At 39.1% G+C, this 7,347-nt stretch overlaps 1 pseudogene; it reads left to right on the top strand.

The window, feature by feature from the left end:
- Positions 1-5,037: 5,037 nt before the first annotated feature.
- On the top strand, positions 5,038-7,116 carry LOC104987961 (annotated as a pseudogene).
- The last annotated feature ends 231 nt before the right edge of the window (positions 7,117-7,347 follow it).

Here is a 7,347-nt window from a genome sequence, read left to right as displayed (position 1 = left end):
GGGTCCTCTGTCCATGGAATCTTTCAGGCAAAAATACTGGAGTGGGTTGCCATTTCCTCCTCCAGGGGATCTTTCCCACCCAGGGATCAAACCCGAGTTTCTTATATTTCCTGCACTGGCAGGTGGATTCTTTACCCCTACCACTAGTGCCACCTAGTATGTGTGGTATAATTTTAATCCTTCTAAATTTGTCAAAGCTAGTTTTTATGGCATGACATTTTAGTCTATCTTGATGAATGTTCTGTGTGCTCTTGAAAAAAAGTATAATATTTCATAATACCATTATATTTGTTAGATATATATACACACACAACATTGTCTGATATTAATAGTCATTCCAGCTTTCTTATAATTGGTGTTTACAAGTTACATCTTTCTTCCATTCTTTAAATTTTAATCTATGTCTTATGTTTAAAATTAATTTCTTGTAGACACTATATGCTGCTGCTGCTGCTAAGTCGCTTCTGTCGTGTCCGACTCTGTGCAACCCCATGGACTGCACCCTACCAGGCTTCTCCCTCCATGGGATTTTCCAGGCAAGAACACTGGAGTGGGTTGCCATTTCCTTCTCCAATGCATGAAAGTGAAAAGTGAAAGTGAAGTTGCTCAGTCGTGCCTGACTCTTAGCAACCCCATGGACTACAGCCTACCAGGCTCCTCTGTCCATGGGATTTTCCAGGCAAGAGTACTGGAGGGGGTTGCCATTGCCTTCTCCGAGACACTATATAGTTGTGTTTTTTAATAATCCGGTTAACAGTTTCTATCTTTTAACTTAAATATTTAGACTATTTACATGTAACTATTGATATATATAGTTGTGTTTTTTTAATAATCCAGTTAACAGTTTTTATCTTTTAATTTAAGTATTTAGACTATTTACATGTAACTATTGATACGGTTAAGTTTAAATCTACCATTTTGGTATTTGTTTTCTTTGCTTCTTTTCTTTTTTTTTAAATTTAGTTCCCTGACCAGGAATCGAACCTGTGCCCTTGGCAGTGAAATTTTGGAGTCCTAACCACTGGACTGCTAGGGAATCCTCTGTGTTTATTTTCATTTTCCTGCCTTATTACAATAACTTAATAGTTTTAGGGTTCTGTTTTGCCTACCACATGGCTCAGCAGATAAAGACTCCACCTGCAATGCAGGAAATGTGGGTTTGATTCCTGGGTCAGGAAGATGCCCTGGAGTAGGAAATGGCAACCCACTCTGGTATTCTGCCTGAAAAATTCGTGAACAGAGGAAGCCTGGTGGGCTACATTCCAAAGGGTTGCGAAGAGTTGTATGTGACTGAGCACTCACACATTTGTTTCCATGAATAGTTTATTCATTAAATTCTCTCAGCTTTTGTTTTTCTGATAAAAATCTAATTTTTCCCCCAAGAATATTTTCTCTGGATATACGTTTTTTGGTGATAGTTTTCTCTCTGTACTGTCCTACAGCTTACATACTTTCTGACAAGATGTCTGTGAACATTCTCATTTATTTTTTCCTTCTGTGCATGTCTTTTTTTATGTGATTTTTTTTAATGTTCTCTTTAATGCTTTTCCCCCCACAGTTTAATCATAATAGCCTTTGTGTGATTTTCTTTATGTTCATCTTGCTTGGGTGTCATTGAATTTCCTGGATCTGTTTCTTTATGTTCATTTTGCTTGGGTGTCATTGAATTTCCTGGATCTGAAGAAATAGAATTCTTCAAATTTGGAAAATACCTGGCCATTTGTTATTCAAATATTTTTCCTGCTCACCCTTTGAACTCTAATTATATCTGTTAGACTACTTGATATTATTCCACAGGTCACGGAGTTTCTGTTGATTTTTCCATCTTTTTAATTTTTGTGCAATATTTCATTTGGATAAGTACTATTGCTATGGCCCCAATTTCACTGATATTTCTTCTACAGTATTTAAACTACAATTAATTGCTTCTAGTAGATTTTAAATTTAATTTTTATGATTTTCATGTCTAGATGTCCCATTTGGTTCCTTTGTAGATCTTCCATTTCTTTCCTTGTTGTGTTCACTTTTCCCCTTTGAATAAATACATGGTAATATTTTAAGGTCTCAGTCTTCTGTCTCTGTTATTTCTGGATATATTTCTATTGATGATACTTTTGATCATTTGTCATATTTTTCTGCTTATTTGCATATCTTATCTCTTTAATGGTTGCTAAGCCTCTGATTTTCTTCTTGAGTGCTATTTATTTCTGTGTTCATTTAAAGTTTTTATTATTTTCTGAATACAGTTAAATCACTTTGGATTAGTTTAATCATTTAACAACTTGTTTTGAAGTTTTTTTAACTTGGGAGTGAAGAGTGAAGAAAATACTAAGATGTTACAAAAGTGGGAGAAATATTGGGTCTTAGGCACCGTGGTTATGAGAACATTCCTCTTGAAGTTAATGTTTGCTTCTCATGGAAGCATAGTTTTAAAGTCTACCCACAATAATTTATCATTCATATTTCTACCTGGGAGAATATTTATTTAAGACCTAGGGAGGCCAGCATGAATACCCTGGGGAACAGACCCAGAAGATAAAGTAGATTTTTCCCATATGACCTGCTTTTTGTTATTTTTTTATGACTGGTTCTTCCTTTATTTATCTCAAAAGATACTGAGGCTATTTTTCATAGGCACTGTTTTCTTTAGGTAGAATGAAGCCAGGTTGATAAACTAGTTAATCATAATATGTATAAATGTCTCACCACCACTGTATTTTGGGAAATGATATTTAAAATTGACAAATACTCTTTATACTGTGTTGACATTTTATTTTCCATAGTACTTATTATCATGCTATATACTCAATTTGTTCTTTCAGATTTACTGCTGCCCAACCCTCCACATTCACTTCTATCCTTTTCTGCTTTGCTTTGACCCCTACTTTTACAAAATACATTGTCTGGCCTCTGTATCTCTCTTGCCTGGATGGTTGAGTCCAGAAAATTGAAAGTCCCAGTAGAAGACTAGAGGGGGAAAGAGAGAGAGGAAGCATATTTATTTTGCCCCAATTCTTCCCATCATCTGACAGTGGTGGTGTTCTTCCATGGATAGCAGCTCCTGTAGGGTGATCTCCTCTTATTTTGGCCCTCGCAGGGTTCAGGTACTTCTGTACATTATATTTGTCCCTTTAGGGTTTGTCATAATCATAACACCTCTCTGTTGTGGGGAATTCACTAAGCTTTGTTAACTGCCTTCATCTATGTATTACTCTGTATGTTGTTCCTTCATTAAACTCTCTTCAGTTAAACACTTTTGAGCATGACTCTTTTTTTTTATAGGGACCCTGTCTGAAATAAATTCCTTTCCATATAATATCTGGAGAGCACTTTTGCAAACCTAAATCAAATAAGGTCACTCCTTTATTCCAAACTCTCCAATGACCTTCCTTTCCAGTTAGAATCAAATCCAAGCTTTTTGATGAAACTTCAATGTAAACTCTTCAGTTTCATCTTTTTCCAGTCTCTCCCTCTCTTTCTGTTCCAGCCACACTGGTTTTCTGTCTCCCAAGAACATGCCAGACACATTCATGCCTTGGTGCCTGTATACTTGCTGTTCTTTCAACCCGGCAGCATTGTTTCCTAGGTCTTTACATGACTGACTCTTATCATTTGTGTTTCTACTCAAGTTTCACCTTCTCTGAGAGACCTTCATTGATCAACTTATCTAAGTCACTGTTTAATATCCTATTACTTTCTTCAGTGGAGTCAACAGTCCTAGCAGGATTGTTTTCTGTTTGAGATAGCATCCCTCTGTCTAAAGCCTAACAGGCTCTGCACACATGGATTCTCTTAGGAGCATGGCCATGGTATCTCTGCAGAGTGAGACATGCTACCTTTCAACTTCCTGTTTGAAACTCAATTTCTACCCCTAGCTACAAGAGACTCCCAAACCCTGATTTTTCTCAGACACACTAAGCATCACGTAGACTGCTATGTGCATCCTGTCTTTCAGCAACAGGGTGGTCCAGCCTCCTTTCCACATGTCCATTGCTCATTTACCCCAAAGTTGCTGAGGGTACTCCATTGTCCTAAAACATAATCTCATTAGGCAATGGGTGAGAAAATATCACATTAGCTGAAGATATCTGTGAAATATTGGTTACTGATTCTCATTCTAGATGAAACTGAGCCCTCCTAGGTGGTTTCTAAAAATCTCAGTGGCTTATAGGGCAGTCATTAAGCATCTTTTGTAGGTGTGAGAAGGAGCTGGCCTGAACTGGTGACTTTGAAACACTCTTTCGCCACACCAAATGTAGCAGAATTATTTTAAAAAGTCAGATAACTTTTTCCCTTGGGGAAATTCTCCTCTAGAATATCCCTTGTTGAATAAAATATTCTTTGATGTTGGAAATGTCCTATATCTGTGCTGTTCAATGAAGGAACCACGAACATGCGTGGCTATTGAGCATTTGTAGTATGAATAGTATAGCGAGCTACTGAATTTTAAATTTTATTCAAATTTAAGTAATTTTAAGTTTAAAAAATAAGATGAGGCTAGTGTCTACCATATTAGACAGCACAGCTCTAGAATCTTTCTACCAATACACTATAGCCCAAGTACAAAATTTTGCACTTTATGAGATATGATCCAGTGAGGGGCTGGGCGAGACTCAGAATCACTCTGGAAAGGTTCTATATATAAACAAGGTACTAATTTGTAAAAGATTTTGCTTCTTGGCCTGTTCATTCTGGAAACCATACCGAATAGAGCCAATAATATATTTCAAGTGTTAATTACCAAGCGCTTCTGTATGTGGTGTTGATAAAATCTGTAGTCAATATGGCTCAGGAAGTCTCTGACATTCTTTGAGTCTACACTGACAATTCCTCTCAACTAAATCTCACGCTAATTCTTCTCCAATACTCATAATGCTGAAAAGTCAGCATCAGTCCTGACAAATCCAAATGTTATCTCTTTTTGACATTGCTCAAAATCCATCCATTAAAGTACAGAGCCAGCTCATTGGACGCATTGGTAGCTTTCCAGATTGCTGCTTGCTCCTCCTGCAGAGCTGGGCCTATGTTTTTGCAACCATGTCTAAGGGACCTGCAGTTGGCATTGATCTTGGCACCACCGATTCTTGTGTGGGAGAGCACAGAAAGGTGGAAATAATTGCCAATGATCAGGGGACTGAACCACCCCAAGCTATGTCACCTTTACTAACACCAGACGATTGATTGGTGATGCTGCAAAGAACCAAGTCGCAATGAATCCCACCAACACGGTTTTTGATGCCAAACAACTTATTGGATGAAGATTTGATGATGCTGTTGTCCAGTCTGTTATGAAACATTGGCCCTTCATGGTGGCAAATGATGCTGGCAGACCTAAGGTTTAAGTAGAATACAAGGGAGAGACAAAGAGCTTTTATCCAGAGGAGATGTCATCCATGGTCCTGACAAAGAGGAAAGAAATTGCAGAAGTCTGCCTTGGGAAGACTGGAACCAACGCTGTTGTCACAGTACCTGCCTACTTTAATGACTCTCAGCGTCAGGCTACCAAAGATGCTAGAACTATTGCTGGTCTCCATGTACTTAGAATCATCAGTGAACCAACTGCTGCTGCTATTGCCTATGGCTTAGACAAAAGGGTTGGAGCAGAGAGAAATGTGCTGATCTTTGATTTAGGTGGTGGCATTTTGATGTGTCAATCCTCACTATTGAGGATGGAATCTTTGAGGTTAAATCTATAGCTGGAGATACTTGTCTGGAGAAGACTTTGACAATGGCAGGGTCAACCATTTCCTTGCAGAGTTCAAGAGCAAACACAAGAAGGATATCAGTGAGAACAAGAGGGCTGTCTGTTGCCTCCGTACTGCTTCTGAGCTTGCTAAGCACACTCTCTCTTCCAGAACCCAGGCCAGTATTGAGATTGATTCCCTCTATGAAGGAATCAACTTCTGATTTGAAGAATTGAATGCTGACTTGTTCCGTGGCACCCGGGACACTATGGAGAAAGCCCTTCAGGATGCCAAGCTGGACAAGTCTCAGATCCGCAATATTGTTTTGGTGGGTGGCTCAACTCACATCCCCAAGCTTCAGAAATTTCTCCAGGACTTCTTTAGTAGGAAAGAACTGAATAAGAGCATCAACCCTGGTGAAGCTCTTGCATATGGTGCAGCTGTCCAGGTAGCCATTTTGTCTGGAAACAAATATGAAATGTTCAAGACTTGCTGCTGTCGGATGTCACTCCCCTTTCCCTTGGAATTGAAACTGCTGGTGGAGTCATGAGTGTCCTCAAGCACAATACCACCATTCCTACCAAGCAGATGCAGACTTTCACCACCTACTCTGACAACCAGCCTGGTGTTCTCATTCAGGTTTATGAAGGTGAGTGAACCATGACCAAGGATAACAACTTGCTTGGTAAGTTTGAACTCACAGGCATATCTCCTGCCCCTGTAGTGTTTCTCAGATCGAAGTCACTTTTGATATTGATGCCAATGGCATTCTCAATGTCTTTGCTATGGATAAGAGCACAGGATAAGAGAACAAGATTACCATCACTAATGACAAGGGCTGTTTGAGCAAGGATGACATTGAACAGATGGTTCAAGAAGCAGAAAAGTACAAAGCTGAAGACAAGAAGCAGCAGGATAAGGTGTCTTCAAAGAATTTGCTTGAATCCTATGCCTTCAACATGAAAGCTACTGTTGAGGATGAGAAATTTCAGGGCAAGATTAATGATGAGGACAAACAGAAGATTCTTTACAAGTGTAATTAAATAATCAACTGGCTGGATAAGAACCGGACTGCAGGGAAGGAAGAATTTGAACACCAGCAGAAGGAGTTGGAAAAATTCTACAACCCCATCATTACCAAGCTGTACCAGAGCACAGGAGGCATGCCCAGGGGAATGCCAGGAGGAATGCCTGGGGGCTTCCTTGGTGATGGAGCTCCTCCATCAGGTGGTGCCTTCTCTGGGCCCACCATTGAAGAGGTTGATTAAGCCAGCCTAGCATAGATTTAGCATTGTTCCACACAAAACATGGAAGGACCCGAATTGTAGCAAATCCCGTGGCAGTTACGAAGTTGAGCTGCTATAGTAAATAAACTGGGCATTCTTGATACTTGAACATGGAATGTGTGTGCACATGGAAAAAATTGCACTTTACAAGCTCTGTATTGCAAGAGAAAAAATTTAATGTCTCAAATAAAACTGTATTTAAAATTGAAAAAAAAAATAGGTACAGAGTCACCCTGCATTGGCTATGGGATTGTGTTAACTATATTCCAAAGCTTTAACTAACTCTGTTCTTCTTTCTTCAAGTTATGCTTTCTTCAAGTAAATGCTGGTCTCTGGCTCCTTATCAGGGTCAATGGGCTCTACTTGTGTAATCTGTT

The sequence above is a fragment of the Bison bison genome, unplaced genomic scaffold (genome assembly GCF_000754665.1).
Source record: "Bison bison bison isolate TAMUID 2011002044 unplaced genomic scaffold, Bison_UMD1.0 scf7180017864110, whole genome shotgun sequence".
In the NCBI taxonomy this organism is placed as follows: Eukaryota; Metazoa; Chordata; class Mammalia; order Artiodactyla; family Bovidae; genus Bison; species Bison bison.
Note: the sequence above shows the minus strand (reverse complement) of the source record. Positions and strands in the feature narration are given on the sequence as shown.